Source organism: Passer domesticus, chromosome 32 (genome assembly GCF_036417665.1).
Source record: "Passer domesticus isolate bPasDom1 chromosome 32, bPasDom1.hap1, whole genome shotgun sequence".
Classification (NCBI taxonomy): domain Eukaryota; kingdom Metazoa; phylum Chordata; class Aves; order Passeriformes; family Passeridae; genus Passer; species Passer domesticus.
In genome coordinates, this window is record NC_087505.1 from 3,334,866 (window position 1) to 3,357,097 (window position 22,232).

General features: G+C 55.7%; 1 long non-coding RNA gene across 1 annotated transcript; it reads right to left on the reverse strand.

Annotated features, from left to right (window-relative positions):
- Window positions 1–2,780: 2,780 nt before the first annotated feature.
- On the reverse strand, window positions 2,781–11,295 carry LOC135288284 (uncharacterized). The gene is made up of 2 exons (XR_010351485.1): window positions 10,496–11,295; window positions 2,781–4,336 (listed from the first exon to the last, which is right to left on the reverse strand). It is a non-coding gene; the product is annotated as an uncharacterized LOC135288284 (long non-coding RNA).
- Window positions 11,296–22,232: the final 10,937 nt, after the last annotated feature.

Sequence of the window (22,232 nt, forward strand, 5' to 3'; positions counted from 1 at the left end):
GGTTGGTGGCCACGCACTGGTAGGTGCCCGAATGTCCCACATTGATGTCCCCAAGCTCCAGGAGGGGACCCCGGGCCACCTCCTGCCTGTTGTGCAGCCAGGTGAAGGTGACAGGGGCTGAGCCCACCTGCACTGAGCAGCGCAGGGTCACGTTGTCACCTGCACGCACCTGGTGTGCCAGGGGACTGGGGGTGATGGTGGCATTGGCCACGGGCACTGCGGGGACACAGACAGGGCTGGCACAGGCGAGGTGGGATGGGGGTGCCGTGGGTGGGGTCACCCCCAGCCCGAGGGTCCTGCTCACCCAGGACGGTGACATTCAGGGGGTCACTCTCGGCCACGCTGTCCCCGTCGCTGACCCGGCAGCAGCAGTGTCATTGTCACCAACATGGGTCAGCTCCAGTTGGGAGTCAGTGCCCAGCAGTGCCTCTGTGCCCTCCCGGTGCCAGGAGAAGGACAGGGGACCTGTCCCCATGGCCACCGTGCAGCTCAGCAGCAGGCGGTCCCCAACTGCCACCTGTCCCCCGGGGGGCTGCATCGACAGGGACACTCCCGAGAGCAGGACACCTACAGAGGGACACAGGAGGGATTGGGGACCCAGGAAGGGTGGGGGACAGAGGAGGGGAAAGAGGGGGGATTGGAGGGTAGCAGAGAGGATCCCAGTGAGCAGAAAGGGACCCTGGGAGGCATGTTGGGTCATGGAGAAAATGGCGAGAACCCATGGAAAGGGGGAGAAAGCCAGGCAGGGATGGGGAATCACAGGAGAGACTGAGGAGACTCAGGGAATGATTTGGGGTGTAGAGATGGGCAGGTGGAGGCAGAGAAGGAAGGTAGAGCAGAGGGTGGAGCAGGGACCTTGGAAGGGGTGGGGAATCCAGGGAGGGCTAAGGAGGACACAGAGAGGGATGTGGGATCTGCAGGGGGAGCTGGGCAGTCCTGTGGGAAAGCAAGAGGGACTTGGGAAATTGTGGGTGAGCCAGGGAGGAGTAAAGGGAGGGATGAAGGATTCAGGCAGTGCTGGGGAAACCCTTGGAGGATGTCAGGCTTCTCTGTCCCCATCCCTGCACTCACTGCACAATGTCACTGTCACCAGCTCTGACCTCTTCCACTGTGACACCTCATAGCGCACATAGCCCTCGCAGAGGAAGTGGCCGCTGTGGTTCAGCTGCAGGGGGGACAGAGACAGCTCGCTCCCGTCCCGCGGTCCTCTCGGTTGCTTCTCTTCATGGTAGAAGTACAGATATGTGAACGGTTTGTTCCACCAGCCCCGGCATCACAGTGTCACCGTGTCCCCCTTCCAGCAGTGCCTGCGCTGGCACCTGCAGCACCAGCCAGTCTGGGGGACAGAGGGGACCTGTCACACCAGGGGCATCAGGAGGGTGATGATGGCACCGGGAGGCACCAGGGACCACCCAGTGTGAGAGAGATATCTCCTCACTCTGTGATGAGAGCAGGGGACAGGCTCTGGTCACACAGGAGGTGACCCATGGTGCAGAGCCCACCCAGAGCCCTCGGGGTCCCTGTGGGTGCCAGGCTGGGGACACCCAAACCCCCCTCACTGTTTGAGACTGTCACTTTGGGGCTGTGCCCGGTGTCGGGTCTGTCACAGGTGTAGGTGCTTTTCTCGGTTACAGTGAAGTGGTCGGGTCCCTTCTGCCACCAATGCTGACCAGCCTTGTAATAGGTGGTGGCACTGTCGGTCCCCGAGCCCTGGCAGGTCAGTGTCACCCAGTCCTACAGCACCGCCGGCCTCCAGGGGGGCTCCACCAGGAGCTGGGTGGTCTGGGCACCTGCGGGTGACAGGGGACACCAGGCTGCCAGGGCCAGCGCAGGGCTGGGGACAGTGGGGTGGGGCCATGGCATCCCCCGAGGACTCACCAGCGAGGCTGAGGGTCTGGGCTGGAAGGGAGAAGGGACAGCGCTCAGTGGGGGTGGCACTGTGGGAACAGCAGCACAGGGACACGGGGTGTGGAGGCTGTCCCCAAAAGGTCTCTGTGGGGACATGGCTGTGGCACCCGTGTCCCCACAAAGGACAGGGACACAGCAGCCAAGCCATGCTCAGGCATGGGGACTCCATGCTGCCTCAGGTCACCCCTGCCAGCCCCACAGCCAAAACCCCATGACCCTGTGCCCGTGGTCCCACTCCTCTGGCACCTGTCCCCATGGCCCAAGCACAGGGTGCTTGTCCCCTTGTCCCTGTCCTGCATCCCGCTGTCCCTGTCCCCACAGCTGCCCCAGCCCCAAGGCTCTTTCTCTCACATCCTTGTCCCCACATCTCCATCCTCCTCTTCCTGTCCCCACATCCCAGTTCCCCTCCCTGTCCCCACTTCCTGACCCCACAGCCACCCTACATCGCTGCTCACACTGGGCTCCATGCCCTGCTGGCCTTGGGGACCTCAGGGGACACCGCAGACCCCCTGTGTCCCCTCCCCTTCCCATCCCTGGGCTGTCAGGCCCGTGCCCAGGGCACTCACCCCACAGGAGCAGAACCACCTTCCCAGCCATCCCAGTGTCCCCAGCCATGAGAACTGGCTGTCACTCGCTGCCAGGGGTGGCTGTCCCCTCATATGGCCCCCAGGGGCAGAAGCCCAGCGGGGAGGCCGGTTGTCCAGGATAGCTCAACGAGGGTCCAGGATCGCCCAGCGGGGGGTTCAGGCAGTCCAGGCAGCTATAGTGATTTGCAGCTCAGCTCCTTAGTGATTTCAGCTCTTTTAGCATGCCTGGGGCCGTCACCCTGTGTATCGCCGCAGCAGACGCAGAGAGAGAGGAGCAGCGCTGTATGGGTTCCGCAGGGTTCTTTATTGGGGTCCCCGCGAAGGTTCCAGGGACAGCTCTCCTCTGCCGAACCGGGCAGAGCTAGGGGTTTTTATACCTTATAGGGGGATTGAAAACTGTCCAATAGTAAGGGTCAGGGGAAAAAGTGGCCTATGAGTCTACAGAGAGATAACAGGGTCCGAAGGCGGAAGAGGGGGGCTTCTAAACCCTTAGTCATGCTGACTTGGTATTTCCTAGCTCAGGCTTCTGTTCTCCAAGGCCTTGCAGGCCTTGTGCCTGCTACAACTCCACTTTCTGTATTTAGAAAAAAGGCGTTCCCTATGGTTCTTTTAAAACAGTGGACAAGGCATGAGAACATAAGTAACACGATGACAATTACAAGAAAAATCCACAAGATTCCCTTAACCAGAGATGCAGCCCATCCCGTTAATCCCCATTGACCGAAGAGGTCATTGACCCAGTCTGGGGTCTGTTCTACTTTTAAGTCCTTCACAAGTCCCTTCAGTTTCTGGATGTTGGCGTGGATAGATTCCGAGCGTGAAGAGAGATTGAAGCAGCACATCCCTTCGAAGTCCTCGCAGCCATGTCCGTGGGCAAGCAGCAGGAAGTCAATCGCTGCTCGATTTTGGAGTGAGGCGTGTCTTGTGGTTTCTTCTTCCTTTAAGAGATCGCTCAGGGCAGCAGAAGTAGCGTTAGCTTGCTTACTGAGCCAGCACCCAAGGTGATTTATGTCACCCAGGGCCTTTGCTGCAGCTACCCATGGTAGGAATATAGAGACCGCTATCTTTTTAGGTTTGTTCCAATCGTATAATTTGGGATCGCAATTTTCATCAAATGCTGTGTAGGACCTTTTGTGGCGTTTTAACTCGCTCTCTTTTTTCCAATTGTGCAACAAGGTGATATTTGGAGTAAGGGTAGACAGCTTTCCTAGGGTACAGGGACCTCCCTGGAGTCGGGAGGGGATCCCAGCCCATACTCTGTCACCACAGATGAGAAACGTTCCCTTGGGTAGAATTTTGGGATGGAGAGAGGACACAGAGATCACACGAGCAGTGTAATTACACCAATCGTGAGTGTTGTAGGCTTTGTTAATTGGTGATATGTCTTTTCGGTATGTGTTTTTGTTCAGATCAATTTCAGGCAAATTATTCTTTGGACGTCTAAAGTAAAATTTGACACAGAAGGTGGCCTTAGAGGACCCCAACAAATCCAATTCTTGAGGTTCCTCAAGAGCATTGGGCAGTATTTTTGTCCACTCGTCCCAAGTTTCTACCTGGTGGGGTCGCTTACCTGTGGTGCGGAGAAGCTCTGAATTATAGGCGGGCCAATCATCGGCTACAAAAGGAATTCCTACTAGACATGTGGAAAGTGGGTTATCAACGCTCCCCATGGATAAGCACATGTTATCCTGTTTTAATGTTCTTGCTAAGGTTACCCAGACATTATGGCTCGGCTGTGGGCCGATCCAACCGACGGCACATGGCACGGTGAGGAACATCCAGGCAGCAGTGAGGACAGCGCCAACGGAGATATTTTTCATCTTTGGGCAGGAATGGGGCTTCTGATAGGGAATATAAGCAAAACTTGTTATTTTTATGGTAGGAGGGGAGAGTTAGGGTTCCTTTCTTGTTCCTTTCCTCTGTTCCTTCCACCTCCCCCCTTTATTTTTAGTTTTTTACTGTTTTTTGGTTTTGTTTTTTTTCTATGGTGCTAAGGGTGGGGGAGTGGGTAAAAGTTAGAGGCTTTTGGTAAGGGTAGATAAAAGGGACGATAGGGTTTTTAGGGTACAAAGGGTAATAACATCTAATTCAAAGAACAGTTTTGTTTTCAGGCTGTGCCTGGCCTAGGGCTTGATGCCACAGAATGTTGTTCAGCTTTCTGGTTTGTCTGCTGCTGTGTGATGGGACAGTCGTCTCCTCCACTTGTGGATGTTTGGCGACGTCTTCGTCTCCAGGCCGAGCTGGTCTGGTTTTGAGGAGGTCTCGTGTTTGACTCAGGAGGATTCTTGTCACTGCTTGTGGAAGTGGTATTTGCAGTGCCTAGGTATGGTTTTATGTTTTTCCCTGGGTACCATCTTGGACCAGATGGTAGCAGAACACACGCGTATCCTCTTCCCCACGTGATGAGTTCGAAAGGTCCTGAGACTTTATGTGTTTCTGGGTCCTTCACCAGCACAGGTGGTTTCTCTGTGAGCTTTGCTTGGGTGGTATTTGCAAAGTGGCGAAGTATTGGTGGATCAGGCTCTGAGGTTGTACAGTTCAGGAAGTTGATGACATAGAGAGCCTTGCAAAGTCTTTCAACTGGAGAAGTGATTTTTGTTCCTCTCTGTTGCTGATTGAGGACTCTTTTGAGAGTTTGGTGTGTCCTTTCCACGATGGATTGTCCTGTGGGGTTTGCAGGTATACCTGTCTTGTGTTGTATTCCCCATTCACTGAAGAACTCTTTTAACTTACGAGAGGTATAGGCAGGTCCATTGTCTGTTTTGATCTCCTTTGGTACTCCCAGGGTTGCAAACGCGAGGAGAAAATGTTTTATGGTGTGCTGCGCAGTTTCTCCTGTATGTGTTGATGCAAATACTGCTCCTGAGAATGTATCAACCGATACATGCACGTACTTTGACCTTCCAAAAGGTGCAAAGTGGGTTACATCTGTCTGCCACAGCTGGCAGCTGTTTAAACCTCGGGGATTGACTCCTGTCCCCATAGATGGTATTTGGTAGTTTTGACAGTTTGGGCATGTGGCAACAATAGCTTTTGCCTGATCTTTTGAAAGCTTGAACATTCTGATAAGGGCAGGCACATTTTGATGAAAAAATGAGTGTGACAACTTTGCCTGGGCAAAGATGTTAGGGACATTAGCAGTCTCTATTGCCATGGCTAAGGTGTCTGCTTTCCTGTTCCCTTCTGCAATGAAACCTGGGAGGTCAGTGTGTGACCTCACATGCATTATATAGTAAGGTTGTTTTCTGTGGGAAATTAAGCGTGTTAATGTGGAAATCAATTGGTATAACTTTGGATTGGAAACCTCTTTGAGAAGAGCATGTTCTGCTCTCATAGCTATGCCAGCAACATAAGCTGAATCTGTGACCAGATTAAAAGGTTCGTCTTTGAATTTCTCAAAGGCTCTGACAACAGCTGCTAACTCCGCAATCTGTGGAGATCCCTCCACTATTTTTATGTCAGATTCCCAATTTTGGGTCTTAGGGTCCCTCCATGTCATTACCGACTTGTGGGATGACCCTGAGCCATCTGTAAAGACGGTTAGAGCTTTGAGAGGTGTCCTACTTTGGACTAATTTTGGAGTCAGATGAAATGTTACATCACGATTAAAAAGCTTATGTTTTGGGATATGCACTGAAATTTGGCCTGTATAGCTATCTAAGGCATACTGGAGACTCTCATTGGTCTGGAGCAAATGTTCCAGATCCCCAGTGGTCATTGGCAAATATATGCATGTGAACTCACACCCTGCAAGGGAACGGAGGCGAGTTCTAGCCTTTTTTATTAAATGTGCCATAATTTCTTGGAAGGTGGTAATGGTTTTTGTGGGTTGGTTATTTGTAAAGATCCACTCCAGGATTAGTAGAGGGTCTCGAAGTTGAGTGTCCCATTGGAAGATCAGTCCATAGAACCTAGGTGCTTTTCCCAGAATGACGAACTGGAAAGGCAGGCTGGGCTCGAAGCGATGGGCTTTGCGTGAAGACAGGGCTTCTTGGACCTTGGTGATGGCATCTCGGGCCTCTGGTGTTAGAGTGCATGGAGAGTCCAGATTCTCCTTGCCCCGAAGAAGGCTGAACAGTGGAGCGAGGTCCTCTGTTGTAATTCCTAGCAGTGGACATACCCAGTTGATGGATCCGCACAGACTGTGTAAGTCTCTCAGGGTTTTTGGGTCGTCTCGGATGGTGAGCTGCTGGGGTACGATGGTCCGTTCCCGGATCTGGAGCCCAAGGTAAGTCCATGGATTGGTGTACTGTATTTTGTCCTCACAGATCTCGAATCCTGCCTTTTCTATGGTTTCAATAGTCCTTTTAACCGCTTTGTCCAAGTATGTTTTTTCTGGTGCACAGACCAGGATATCGTCCATATAGTGATGGATGATCGCATTTGGGAATAGGTTCCGAACAGGAGACAGGATGTGAGCAACATACCACTGGCATATACTCGGACTGCACTTTAGTCCTTGTGGAAGAAAACACCAATGATATCTCTTGAGTGGAGCCTCTCTGTTAAGAGAGGGAACGGAGAAGGCAAACCGTGGAGCGTCCTGGGGATGCAGCGGGATGCTGAAGAAACAGTCTTTAATATCAATGATAGCAAGTGTCCAGTCTCTAGGCAGCATCGATGGTGAGGGCAGGCCAGGCTGAAGGGGACCCATGTCCTCGATGACCTCGTTGATTTTTCGAAGATCGTGGAGGAGCCTCCACCTGTCCGTCCCAGGCTTTTGTAGTACGAAGACTGGAGAATTCCAAGGGCTGGTGGTCTCTACGATGTGGCCTTTGGCGAGCTGTTCATCCACAAGGGCATGTAGTGCGCGCAGTTTGACTTTAGAGAGGGGCCACTGCTCGATCCAGATCGGGTCATGGCATTTCCAGGTGAGACGAGGAGTGTCTGGCAGTGCGCGCTCCTCAGTGGCCCCAATTAGAAATCCGGACTGGGAATACGTAGGGAGGCTCCCCACTGACATAAAATGTCCCGTCCATACAAGGTGATGGGGGCCCTTACCACAAATGGGCGGATGGTAGCCAACTTGCCTTCAGGCCCTTCGACGAGGATGTTGTTCTTGCTCCGCATGGAAACTGTAGCTCCACCGATCCCTGTGATCATGCCTGCCACAGGTTGTAGCTCCCAGTGTGCTGGCCATTCTGAGCGGGCGATGATGGTCACGTCTGCACCGGTGTCCAGCATCCCTGGTAGGTGGAACTTCTCTCCTCTGCAGGTAAGACCGCACTCGATGACAGGCTTACTCGGTCCCACAACTTGTATCCACATTGCTGTGGGGTTGAGAGGAAGCTGTTCCCTGTGATTCTTAGGGAGTAGAAAGGCCTGTGCGAATGGGGTACCCTTTGGAAGAAAATATGGTAAGTCTGTGCAGTACACCTGGACAAAGATTTCTTGTCCCGGGTGCACTGTTTGTACTTCTGGAACAACAAATATTTCCTTTGGGCTATGGAGAGAATCACCTATAATTAGGATGTTAGAAGGACCTCCTTTTGGTCCACGTTTGCCTGTGGGAACACGATAAACATTGTTATTTTTAAAGTCAATGGACAGTGCAGTTACCAGCTGACGGCGCGTTCCCTTTGGTATTGCTCCGTGTGTTGGATCCTCCTCATGTGGTCTGGAATCTCCTGGGATGGTGCGTGACTGGGTCTGGATGGCCTTTGATTTGATGTCCTTGCGTGGGGCCCCACCACGCTCCGATGGAAGTTTCCCGGACGCGGCTGATAGTACTGCTGATTCTGGGGCCTTTGGTAGAAATTGCGAGGGTACCTGGGAGGTGACCTTTCTGGACAGTCCTTTATAAAATGTCCAAAATCTCCGCAGTGGTAGCAGCGGACCTGGTCTTTAGAAGCTATTACTGCATATGCACTAGAAACTCCTTCTGCAATACCCTTAGTAACTGCTTGGGCCACTGTGTCGTCAGTGGACAGGTGACGTGTGCAGCTTTCCAGCATTTGCTCTATGGTAGGTTCTATGTCCATGGGTAAGGCTCTCAGAATTGTTTTACATTTTTCATTTGCATTACTCATGGCAAGTTTACACAACAGTTCTTTTCTTGCCTCTGTGCTCTCTATTTGTTTTTCCAGAGCATCCTTAATTCTATCCACAAATTTGATAAAGCTTTCATCTATTCCTTGTTTGATAGTAGAAAAATGGTGGGTAGGGGTAGAATCATCTGGGGTGAGAAATAAAGAGGTTTTTGCTGCTATAGCCACGTCTTGTAATGTTGCCTTAGGTAAAGTATCAGCTTGGTCAGAGGGTTTCTGCAAATCCCCTTCACCAGCCAGCTGTTCGAGTGTAAAATTTGGCTTATCAGCATCTGCAGCATAGTTATCTGATAATGTTTTTAATTGCTTTTTCCAATGCCTTTCCCAAAGCATGTACTCGGCGGGAGAAAGGAGGCACTGGGCAATATTTTTAATATCGTGGGGTACCAGAACATGTGCTGAGAACGTAGCTTCTAGGAAATTTCTAAAAATATGTGAACTTCTACCATGTTCTGTGGCTGTATTTCTTAATTGCACAAGTTCTTTATTTGTAATAGGTTCCCATGTCTTTCTATTAGTGGCACCTCCTTTTTTTCCCTTCTTATATTCTACTGGAAAGGCAGTAATTCTCTGAGCTAATTGCCAGTCCCCTGCCTGTGTGGCTTCCATTTTTATTTTTGCCCAAGGATCTACATATTCTATTTCCAAATCAGAATCGCTGTCACTGCTGTCATCAGATGACGAGAAGTGAGAGCTATCAGGTAGTGCCTTATGTTTCTTATGGCTGGCTGGAGCTGCATTTGGCAGAGGTGCCTGTGGCTGGACCGGGTATAAGGCAGCACATGGCAGGACGTGGCTACACGTGGCACATGGCGGGGTGGCCGTGCAATGCGTGATACAGCATGCACAGGACTGGGGGGCGTGGGGAGGGGGGGCAGAACTGAGGGAAGTCTGGGGGGTCCCGACCGGGGGCTGCGGAGCGTGGGTATGGGGTTGCGCAGCGAGGGTATGGGGGCAGGGGGGGTGCGGGATGGAGGAGGCGGCGGGACTGAGGGAGGGTGCGGCGGGCACGATTCCGGCGGCAGGCAAAAGCGCGGTGGTGGGGGGGGGCGCGGGTATGCAGGCAGGCTGGTCCCGTGCCGCAGCAGGGACGGTGCCGGGGGCAGGGAAAGACGCGATGGTAGCGGGGGGGGCGAGGGCGGGAGGGGGGGCGGACGCGGCAGGGAGAGGAGGGACGGCAAGGGGGGTGGGGGTGGCCCCAGTAGGGTCGGGGGGAGCAGGGGGAGGGGTGGGGTTTGGGTCAGTCCCGGCGGGAACTGGCGCAGATGCTCTCGGAGATAACGCAGAGCAGGGAGGCGCGCAGGGTGTGGCTCCCGAGGGGAAGGCGGGGGGGAGGAGGGGGTGGGCAGGGGCCGTGGGCGCCCTGGGGTCGGGTGGTTGCGACGCAGATGGCGGGACACTAGGACCCAGCGAAGTGCTGGAATCCAGGGTGGAGGGGGTGTTATCTCCTCCATTAGCATTTGAAATAGGCGCTTCTGTTAAGTGAGATAAGAACTTTTCGTTTCGTTCGACAGAAGTTAGCCCTGAGGCTAAAATCTTTTTGTTAGTTTTTTCTACAGCTTTAGTTATAGCATGGAACATAGGTAAAAACCGAGTTACAGAAAAGTCTTGGTTAGTTTGAAACTTATATATCGTGGTCCCAATTGTATCCCAAAAGGAGTCTAAGGTAATAGTCTGTGTATTAGTATCTGGGAAGTGGCAGAGAATCCATTTTATAAAACGTTTCAGGTTAGTTTTTGAAAGGTTACCTTTAGAAAAAGAAAAGTTGTTAGAAGATAGGATTTCTAGGATTAGGGAATATAAATCTCTCTCGTTCTGGGATCGCTTACTAAGCTTTGATCCCATTTTTCAGTTCCCGCCAGCAGAAAAAAGAGAAAAAAAAAAGAAAAAACCCAAAAAAAAGGACCCAAGGAAAAATATTTTTGCGCGCAAGAGAGGCTGTGTTAAACTTACACTTTTCAGCCTGTTGTGGGTCAAAGTTCTGCTGGGGGTCGTCTGCTCATCAGCCTCCGCGAACACTCGCGTGCCCAGGTGTCGTTGTTGCGGGTCGGCTGACGTCCTGTCCAGGAGAGTCCTTCTAAAACGAAGAGCTTCTCCTTCCAGGATCTCTGGCGAGCGGAGGCAGTGACGATTTCACGAAGAAATGCTGCTCCTCTGAAATGCCAGGTCCGGCATTCAGTTCCGCGGCCAGGCTATCACGGCGGTTCAGATGTCGGCCCAGGGGCCCCCCGCTGTTCGGGCGTCGGCTCTGTTCGGAGCGCCAGCTATGGCCCCCAGGGGCAGAAGCCCAGCGGGGAGGCCGGTTGTCCAGGATAGCTCAACGAGGGTCCAGGATCGCCCAGCGGGGGGTTCAGGCAGTCCAGGCAGCTATAGTGATTTGCAGCTCAGCTCCTTAGTGATTTCAGCTCTTTTAGCATGCCTGGGGCCGTCACCCTGTGTATCGCCGCAGCAGACGCAGAGAGAGAGGAGCAGCGCTGTATGGGTTCCGCAGGGTTCTTTATTGGGGTCCCCGCGAAGGTTCCAGGGACAGCTCTCCTCTGCCGAACCGGGCAGAGCTAGGGGTTTTTATACCTTATAGGGGGATTGAAAACTGTCCAATAGTAAGGGTCAGGGGAAAAAGTGGCCTATGAGTCTACAGAGAGATAACAGGGTCCGAAGGCGGAAGAGGGGGGCTTCTAAACCCTTAGTCATGCTGACTTGGTATTTCCTAGCTCAGGCTTCTGTTCTCCAAGGCCTTGCAGGCCTTGTGCCTGCTACACCCTCACTGGCGACTCTTTGGCCCAAGGAGAAGGAAGCGAGGTCAGGTGTCACCTTCATGTGTAGGTGGCCCTTGGTGGGGGCAGGGTGGCCACAGGCTGGGGACTGGATGGGGATGAGGCTGGGTGGGACAAGGTGAGATTTGGGGTTCCCAGGCGTGGGGGGCTCAGAGGGTTTGGGGAGGCAGGAATGGGTGTCCAGGGGAATGGGGAGTCCCAGGGATGGGGTCCGTGGGAATGGGGGTCCTGAGGAGGGGGAGTCACCAGGTATGGGGTGGCCATGGGAATGGGGGACCCCAGGGCTGTGGGGACTCAGGGATGGGAGTGCCAGGGGAACGTGGGCTCCAGGGATTTGGGGTCATGGCATGGGTGTGCCAAGGATGGAGTGCAGGTGCTGTGGGGGTTCCAGTGGGCATGGGGGTCCTGGGAGAATCAGGATCCTGGGGGAAAGGGAGATTTAAGGGGATGGAATGAATGGAAGAGTGTTCCTTGGAATGGGGTGCTGGGCCATGGAGATCCTGGGGAATGTCAGTACTGGGATGGGGGTCCCAGGCAAGGTGGGACATAAGTAATGAGGTTCCCATGATTTGAATTCCAGGGGAATGGGTGTCCCAGGGATGGGCAGTGGCTGGGGGGGCACAGGGGTCTCAGCTTGTTCCCTGGGTGCCTCATATTTTGGGGTGACCCAGGGCCCAGCACAGCCCCCACAAGCTGCCAATGGCCTGGGGGTCTCCCCAGAGAGATTCCAAGGGGCTCTGGGTCAGTGGAACTGCTGCAGAGGTGCAAATTCTGTGATAGAAAAATGCCTGCCTGTGGTTTGCTCAGCCCTGCAAGAAGCACAAAACCCAAAAGGAGCCCAAGCAGTGGCTCTGCAAGGCCCTTTGATGGTTTTCAGAGCAGGGCTGGCTGGAAACCACCCCCGCAGGGGCGGCTGTGAGGGAACCAGTTCAGAAATGCAGCAATTGATCATTTTGTCCTTTGCAGGACGGTTCTGAGAGGCCCCCAAAACCCCTGCAAAGATAACAACAATCTAGTCAGAAACCTGCCTGGGTACCTCCTCCTTCCTGCTTCAAACCTGCAGCCTTTTGGAACAGCCCAAGAAGAATATTTGGTTCAGGTGTCAGACAAGAGGAAAAGGGTGGGAATGTGAAGCAGTGTCTCTGCCCCATTGCCGTGGTGTGATTGTGGGGAGTGACCCTGTGTGGATTCCACGTGTCCCCATCTCTTTGAGATGGAAAGTGAAAGGCTGAGGGTTTGCAGGAATCGTGGCATAAAGCCACCAGAGGTGCTGTTGTGGACCCGAGACCCGCCTGGGGTCAGGCGCTGCCTTCCTTCTATTTGGGATCATGGAGAGTGGTCGCGGGCGTTGCGCAGGATGTGTGCCTGGTCCCGGGACACTGCTACGATGCCAATGGGCACTAGGATCCAACCTGCTTCCTTGGCAGTTTCTGCCCGCTGCCAGTGGTAGAGCAGGGACTGATTGGTGCCGGTGAGTTTGAAAAAGGAGCGATTTCCCCTCCTGGCTCCCGCCCGAGGCCGCCATGGCCCCTGAGGGGATCGAGCTCGACCGGGGCACCCCCTGCTGGCCGTGGTTATAACTGCCACACAAACCAACAGCGCTGAGCGGGAGGGGAAGTTCTGGTTTTGAGTTGTTTGTTCTCTTCTGGTTTAGAAATTTCCTCATAAAAAAGCTGTTATTCCTTTTCCTACTCTTTTTCCTGGAATCCCCATATGCTTTGAAATTAAAAAAGTTTTAGCAATGTATCTTCTTTCCATTCCAGGAACGTTCCCACTTTCCTTGGCAGATATTTCTCATTTAAACGAGTTGCCAACTCCTGGTTTTCAGTGTGGATGAGACAAACACGCCAAGAGAAGACCGGGTCAGGGTCTTGGCCACCTCATGCTCTGCCTTTTAAGCCAGTTGGGCCATCAAGGGCCCTCTCCCTAGGCGGCATTCTGGTCACCCAGCCACTCAGGAGCTGGCTTTGGCAGAGTGTCACACTGTCCCCAGTGTGCCATGGCTGACAGACTGATGGACAGACAGGACACTCTCTCATCAAAAGCAAGGCCTTACCCAGCCCTGCCACACTCAGGTGTTCCAAAATGTCTCCAGACATCAAACTTCTCCTGTCTCTGACACCCCACCCTGTGCCATAGCCCGATCCTGATTGCTCTGGAAAAATGGGGAGACTCTGGACCCCCCCCCAGGGGCTTTGTGACATCCTCGTGTGGGGAACACGGCAGAGGAGGGGTTTGGGAGAGGGGACAAGAGAATCCAGAGCCTCCTGAAGGCCACTTTGGCCATCAGAGCAGTGAAGGTCCAGGACCCTGCCAGGTTCCTCTGGCAGAGGAAACGTGCTGGGAGAAATGTCTGGGGGTTTTTTCCTTGTTTTAGCTTTTACTGGAAATCGTGCCTTTTGTGACCATTTGGACTCTGAAGCTTGTTGCTGTTGCTGTTGATTTTATTCTGTCTCATTGCTGTTTCAGGAAATTGTTCTCTCAGCCCTTTGGGATCTTTGTGCCTCCACAGGGAGGGACAGGGGCAGTTTTTAGTGGCAGCACACCCACGTGTGGGTGCCTGTGTTTGAGGACCCCCCGTGGCCCCCAGTTGCCCCAGTGTCACAGCACATTCTTGTAGATGTCACCAGGTTCCTGTGGTGGCCCCTGGTGTCCCCGCAGCTCCACGTAGGTCACCTGGGGATCCTGGAGTGTGGTGGCATGGGGGGACGCTGCGAGAGACACGGGCTGTGGGATCTGGGTGGGGTGACACTTCGTGGTGAGGAGTCCCCCTGTGTGTGTCCCCACTGTACTCACCCCCTGCTGTCTTGGTGACCACGATGTGGGTGTACAGCACCTCCCCCTCCTCTGGGGGTGCTGGGGGATCTGGGGGGGCCCTGAGGGAATAAAGGGGATGTGGGTGGGAGGGAATGGGAGGTCATGGGGGTGGGGGTAAAATGGGAGAGTGTGGTTTCAGCCCCCCACTCACCTTTCCTGGTTCTTCCTGGCAGCTGCAGAGGAAAGAGGGGAGGGGTGACTTTAGGGTTCCAAGGCCCTGACCCCTCTCAATATTCCTGAACCCTCAAGGAGGCTCCATTTCCCCAGGAACTCCAAGCATCCCTGAAGCCCACCAGAATTCATTAACCTCCCCAGTGCCCCCAAGCAACTCAACCTCAAGAACCCAAACCTCAGCAGGGACAGAGGCCCCTTGAAATGCGCCCAGACCCTCTTACAGAACCGCAACATCCCTGCGGCACCGCCCAGCACCTCCCCAAACCCTACAGGACCCCAGATGAGGTCACAGTTGTGGAGATGTGGGTGCTGCCCTATCATTCCCCAATTCTATGGACCTCTGCAGGACCCCGGGACCGCTGTCTCCCCATTGTCACCCACCCACATGGTGCCAGCGGTGCCAGGCCACAATGACACCCACGAGCAGGAGCAGGAACAAAAGGGCCCCTCCGACCCCTGCGGCCACTGCAGGAAACAGAGGTGGACACATCAGTGTCACCCATCAACCCAAGGGTCCTGCACTCCCTGGTGACCCCCTGTGACCTTACCTGTGAGCCAGGCTGAGCCAGGTGTCACCTCCAGTGCCAGCTCTGGGCTGAGTGCCCGGAACACGCGGTGCCCGTCCTGTCCCAGCTGGTTGGTGGCCACGCACTGGTAGGTGCCCGAATGTCCCACATAGGTGTCCCCAAGCTCCAGGAGGGGACCCCGGGCCAGCTCCTGCCCATTGTGCAGCCAGGTGAAGGTGACAGGGGCTGAGCCCACCTGCACCGAGCAGCGCAGGGTCACGTTGTCACCTGCGTGCACCTGGTGTGCCAGGGGACCGGGGGTGATGGTGGCATTGGCCACGGGCACTGCGGGGACACAGACAGGGCTGGCACCAGGAGAGGTGGGATGGGGGTGCCGTGGATGGGGTCACTGCCAGCCCGAGGGTCCCGCTCACCCAGGACGGTGACATTCAGGGGGTCACTCTCGGCCACGCTGTCCCCATCGCTGACCCGGCACCTGTACTGGCCACTGTCATTGTCCCCAACGTGGGGCAGCTCTAGTTGAGGGCCTGTGCCCAGCAATGCCCCTGAGCCCTCCCGGTGCCAGGAGAAGGACAGGGCACCTGTCCCTGTGGCAACTGTGCAGCTCAACATGAGGCAGTCCCCTAGTGCCACCTGTCCTCTGGGGGGCTGCACTGACAGGGACACCCCTGAGGGCGGGATCCCTGCAAGAGAGGGACAGCAGGGCACACTGAGGACCTGGGGGGTTCGGGGAGGGGCAGGAGGATCCCAGTGAAGGAGAGGGGTTGCAGAGATGGGGAGGGCTTGAAAGGGACTCTAAGAAAGGATGGGCGGGTAAGGGAGTGGATACCTGGAGGGGAGGGCGACACTAAGCAGAGTATGGGGACTCAGGGAGAGGCTGGTGGCACCAGAAGAGAGTGATGGGACTTCAGAGAGGGCTGAGGGGGCCTAGGGAAGGGTAAAGGGAGCCGGTGACGGATGGGGTCTCCAGGCACTGATGGGGGTCCCGAAGCAGGAGACTTGTGGAGGCTGTGGGGGCTGCCCGTGCCCATCCCCGCACTCACTGCGCACCGTGATGCGGAGCGGGGTGCTGCTCTTCTGCACGGCGTCCCCCTTGGACCACACCTTGCAGATGTAATTCCCTGAGTGGGAGACCCCCACAGCGGGCACCACCAGCTGCGGGGACCCCTGTGGACCTCCCACCACCTGCCTGTCCCGGTAGAACACGTGCAGAAGGGGGGCTTGTGGCCGCAGGGAGCTGGCGGTGCTGAGGCAGTTGAGAGTCAGGGGGGACCCCTCAGTGAGCTCGGGGGGACCCTCCAGCACTGGCATCGTGAAGAGCTCTGGGAAGGAGAGGGGTGGTGAGGACTGTGACTCTGAGTCTTCTGGGAAATGGCTTTGGGGGTGTCAGGAGATTGGATTTCCAGCCGTGTGGTGCTCACCGTGCACTGTCACTCTCACTGGTGCTGACTGTGACATTCCTGAGCCCACCCAGCCACTGCAGCTGTAGTGGCCACTGTGGTGCAGCTGCAGGGGGGACAGGGACATCTTGGTCCCCTTGAGGGACCCCCCCATATCTTTCACGTCCTGGTAAAATCGCACCCTGGTGACCGGGTTCGCACCCTGTCGGCCCCGGCAGCGCAGTGTCACCGTGTCCCCCTCCAGCAGTGCCTGTGCTTGCACCTGCAGCACCAGCGGGTCTGTGGGGCAGGAGGGTCCCATCTCACTGAGGGGCTCGAGACAGGTCTGCGGTTGAGTCCCCGTGGCCCCAGGAACATCTGAGTGCACTGGGATGCACTGGTGTGCACTGGAAGATACCTGTGTGCAGCGCACAGGCTCTCGCCACAAAAGGGTGTCAGGCCACCCACGGAGCAGACCAATCCAGACCTCTCAAGGGCCACCCTGATCATTTAAGATTCTAACTCACCATCTAAGACACTCACGGAGGGACTGAGCCCGCTGCCGGACCTGTAACAGTAGTAGGTGCCACTCTCGGTGACAGTGAAATGTTCAGCTCCCTGCTGCCACCAGGGCTGCCCGTCCTTGTACCAGGTGATGGCACTGTCGGTCCCCGAGCCCTGGCAGGTCAGTGTCACCCGGTCCCACAGCACTGCCGGCCTCCAGGGGGGCTCCACGAGGAGCTGGGTGGTCTGGGCACCTGCGGCTGACAGGGGACACCAGCCTGCCAGGGGACAAAAGCCTTCCATGCGTCAGCGCGGGGCTGGGGACAGCGGGGTGGGGCCATGGCATCCCCCAAGGACTCACCAGCCAGGCTGAGGGTCTGGGCTGCAAGGGAGAAGGGACAGGGCTCAGTGGGGGTGGCACTGTGGGGACAGCAGCAGGGGGACACAGGGTGTGGGGGCTGTCCCCACAAGGTTTCTGTGGGGTCACTGGTGTGGCACAGATGCCTCGAGGACAGGGACACAGCAGCCAAGACATGCTCAGGCATGGGGACCCTGTGCTGGCTCAGGTCACCCCTGCCAGCCCCACAGCCACATCCCCATGGCTCTGTGCCCGTGATCCCACTCCTCTGGCACCTGTCCCCATGGCCCAAGCACAGGGTGCTTGTCCCCTTGTCCCTGTCCTGCATCCCTGTGTCCCTGTCCCTACAGCTGCCCCAGCCCCATGGTCCCTTCTGCCACATCCTTTTCCCCACATCTCCATCCCACTGTCCCTGTCTGCCCAGCCAAATTCCCCTCCCTGTCCCCACTTCCTGTCCCCAAAGCCACCCCACAACTCTGCTCACACTGGGCTCCATGCCCTGCTGGCCTTGGGGACCTCAGGGGACCCCGCAGCCCCCCTGTGTCCCCTTCCCTCCCCATCCCCGGGGTGTCAGGCCCGTGTTCGGGGCACTCACCCCACAGGAGCAGAACCACCTTCCCGGCCATCCCGCTGTCCCCAGCCATGAGGACTGGCTGTCACTCGCTGCTGTGGTCACCGCTCCCCTGGCTGTAAGCTCTTCGGATGAAGGGGAAGGAAGCGAGGTCAGGTCTTGCCCTCATGTAAAGGTGGCCCTTGGTGGGGGCAGGGTGGCCACAGGCTGGGGACCGGATGGGGATGAGGCTGAGTGGGACAAGGTGAGATTTGGGGTTCCCAGGAGTGGGGGTTTCAGGGGAGTTGGGGAGCTAGAGATGAGAGTACCAGGGAATCTGGTGTCCCATGGATGGGGTCTCTAGGAATGGGGGTCCTGAGGTGGGGGAGTCATCAGGGATGTGGGTGCAATGGGAATGGGGGACCTCAGGGCTGGGGGGATTCAGGCGTGGGAGTGCCAGGGGAATGTGGGCTCCAGGGATTTGGGGTCATGGGATTTGTGTGCCAAGGTTGGGGTGCACAAGGAATGGGGGATCCTGTGGGAATGGGGGTCCTGGGAGATTCAAGGTCCTGGGGGAAGGTAGATTTCAGGAGATGGAATGAACGGGAAAGGGTTCCTTTGGAATGGGGTGCTGGGCCATGGAGATTCTGGGGAATGTCAGTACTGGGATGGGGGTCCCAGGCAAGGTGGGACATAAGGAATGGGGTTCCCATGATTTGATTTCCAGGGGAATGGAGGTCCCAGGCATGGGCAGTGGCTGGGTTGGCCCGTGGGTCACAGCTCCATTTCTGAGTGCCTCATATTTTGGGGTGACCCAGAGCCAGCACAGCCCCCTCAAGGTGCTGTTGTGCTGAGGTGAATGCTTCAAGTGTGGGGACATGAGACTTGACGCCATTTTTCTCAGAAGGCTGATTTATTGTGTTATGTATTATACTAAAATACTACATTAAAACTATAGTAAAAGAACAGAGAGTGAAAAGAACAATGAGAAAGTTACAAAAAAGAAGAATAGGATTGAATGTATAGCAAAATCCTGTAACTGCTAACTCCCTTAACAGAGGTGGCCATGATTGGTCATCAATTTAAAACAATCCACACAGACCAATACAAAATGCACCTGTTGCATTCCACAGCAGCAGATAGTTATTATTTACATTTCTTTCCTGAGGCTCTCAGCTCCTCAGGACGGGAAAAATCCTAGCAGAGGATTTTTCATAAAATATTATAGTTACACTGTTGGGCGGCGGATCACACAGATTCTGAGGGGCTCTGGGTCAGTGGAGCTGCTGCAGAGGTGAGAATTCTGTGGTAGAAAAATGCCTGCCTGTGGTTTGCTCAGCCCTGCAAGAAGCGCAAACCCTAAAGGGAGCACAAGCAGTGGCTCTGTGAGGGCCTTTGATGGCTTAGAGAAAAGCTGGCTGGAAACCACCCCTGCAAGATCAGCTGCGAAGGAACCAGTCCAGACATGCAGCAATTGATCACTTTGTCCCTTGCAGCATAGTTCTGAGAATGCCCCAAAAACTCTGCAAAGACAACAACAATCTTCTCAGCAACGTGCCTGGGTGCCTCCTACTTTATGTCTCAAACCTGCAGCTCTTTGGAATGGCCAAGGAAGAATATTTGCATTCAGGTTTGGCTGCCAGACAAGAGGGAAAAGTGTGGAAATACCGAGCAGTGGCTTGGCCTGTGGCTGTGGTGGGGCTGTGGGGAGTTACCCTGTGTGGATTCCAGGTGTCCCCAAAGCTGCTGCATCTCTGTCCTCCTCACCTGAGTGAAAGGCTGAGGGTTTGCAGGGATTTTGGCATAAAGCCACCAGAGGTGCTGTTGGGGACCCAAGAGCTGCCTGGGGTCAGGTGCTGCCTTCCATTTGGGATCATGGAGAGCATTCATGGGTATGGTGCAGGGCGTGTTCTGGGACCGACTGGTGGCCGTGAGTTTGCAAAAGGAGCGATTTCCCCTCCTGGCTCCCGCCCGAGGCCGCCATGGCCCCTGAGGGGATCGAGCTCCACCGGGGCGCCCCCTGCTGGCCGGGAGGGAGCGCTCCCTGCAGCGCCCCCTGCTGGCCGGGACTGCTCCCTGCAGCGCCCCCTGCTGGTCGCGGTTATAACTGCCACACAAACCAACAGCGCTGAGCGGGAAGGGAAGTTCTGGTTTTGTGTTTTTTGTTTGGTTTTGGTTTATAGATTTCCCAGTAAAGAGCTGTCATTCCATTTCGTATACCTTGGCCTGGAAGCCCCATCATTTTTGAAAATAAAAAAAGGTTTGGGTATGGGTCTTGTTTCTATTACAGGAACGTTCTTAGCAGATATATCTCATTTAAACGAGTTGCCAACTCCTGGGTTCCAGCGTGGATGGGACAGACACTCCAAGAGAAGACAGGGTCAGGGCCTTGGCCACCTCATGCTCTGGCTTTTTAGCCAGTTAGGCCACCAAGGGCTCTCTCCCCAGGCGGCATTCTGGTCACCCTGCCACTCGGGAGCTGGTTTGGCAGAGCGTCACACTCTCCAGTGTGCCACAGCTGACAGACCGATGGACAGACAAGGACCTGTCTCACCAAAAGCTAGCCCTGACCCACCCCTACCACACACAGGTGTTCCAAAATGTCTCCAGACATCAAACTTTTCCTGTCTCTGACACTGTGCCATGGCCTGATCCTGACTGCCCTGGAAAAGGGGGAGGCTCCAGAACTGCCACAGGGCCTTTGTGACATCACTGTGTGGGGAACACGGCAGATGAGGCGTTTGGGAGAGGGGACAAGAGAATCCAGAGCCTCCTGATGGCTGCTTTGCCCATCAGAGCACGAAAGATCCTGGGCCGTGCCAGGTTCCTCTGGCAGAGGAAACGTGCTGGGGGAAATGTCTGGGGTTTTTCCCTTGTTGTGGCTTTCACTGGAAATTGTTCCTTTTGCAAGCATTTGGACTCTGAAGCTTGTTGCTGTTGCTGTTGATTTTATTCTGTCTCATTGCTGTTTCAGGAAATTGTTCTTCTCTCAGCCCTTTGGGATCTTTGTGCCACCACAGGGAGGGAGAGGGGCAGTTTTTAGTGGCAGCACACACACGTGTGGGTGTCCATGAGTGAGGACCCCCAGTGGCCCCCAGTTCCCTCCAGTGTCACAGCACATTCCTGTAGATGTCACTGGTGTGACCGCAGCTCTGCGTAGGTCACCTGGGGATCCTGGAGTGTGGTGGCACGTGGGGACACTGAGAAGGACAGGGGCTGTGGGATCTGGGTGGGGTGACACTCGTGGGTGACGTGTCCCTTTGTTTGTGTCCCCCCACCATACTGACCCCTTGCCCTCTTGGTGACCATGATGTGGGTATACAGCACCTGCCCCTCCTCTGGGGGCACTGGGGGCTCCGGGGGGGTCCTGAGGGAATAAAGAAATGTGGGGGAAGGAATGGGAGGTCATGGGGGTTGGGGTAAAAGGGGAGAATGTGGTTTGAGTCCCCCAGTCACTTTTCCTGGTTCTTCCTGGCAGCTGTAGAGGAAAGAGGGGAGGGGTGACTTTGGGGCCCCAAAGTCCCTGATCGCTCTCAGGATTCCTGAACCCCCCCTCAATTTCCCTCAGAACCCCCAAGAATCTCTAAAGCCCCCCAAGGGCTCCCCAGTGCCCTTGGCCATCTCAGCCTCAAGAACCCAAAGCTCAACATCGACAGAGACACTCTCCAAACACCCCCAGGAACCCTGAAACAACACCCAACATCCCTGCAGGACCCTCCAGCACCTCCCCAAACCCTAGAAGACCACCAGCCAAACTCCCACTTCTGGGGCTGTGGGTGGTGTCCTATCGCTCCCCAACTCTGGGCACCTCTGCAGCTCTCGAGGACGCCCATACCCCCATTGTCACCCAGCCACACAGTGCCACCGGTGCCAGGCCACAATGACAACCACGAGCAGGAGCAGCAACAAAAGGGCCCCAGTGACCCCTGCAGCCACTGCAAGAAACAGAGGTTGACACATCAAGGTCACCACTCACCACACGTGCCATGCAAACCCCAGTGACCCTGTGTGACCCTATCTTTGCTGCACTGTCCCCTCACTGTCACAGCCAGGACCAGCTCTGGGCTGAGTGCCCGGAACACACGGTGCCTGTCCTGTCCCAGCTGGTTGGTGGCCACGCACTGGTAGGTGCCCGCATGTCCCACATCGATGTCTCCGAGCTGCAGAGGGGACCCTGGGCCAGCTCCTGCCCATTGTGCAGCCAGGTGAAAGGTGACAGGGCCTGAGCCCACCTGCACCGAGCAGCGCAGGGTCACGGGATCACCTGCATGCACCTGGTGTGCCAGGGGACCGGGGGTGATGGTGGCATTGGCCACGGGCACTGTGGGGACACAGACAGGGCTGGCACCAGGAGAGGTGGGATGGGGGTGCTGTGGGTGGGGTCATCCCCAGCCCAAGAGTCCCACTCACCCAGGACTGTGACATTCAGGCGGTCCCTGTGTGACACCTTTCCCCTGGGGGACTGCGGTGATAGGGACACCCCTGAGGGTGGGAACCCTGCAAATGGGGGCACAGCAGGGAACACTGAGGGATCCCAGGGTGTCAGACAGGGGCAGGGGCACCCCAGGGGTTGAAAGAGCTCAGAGATGGAGTGGCTTCAAAGGGAC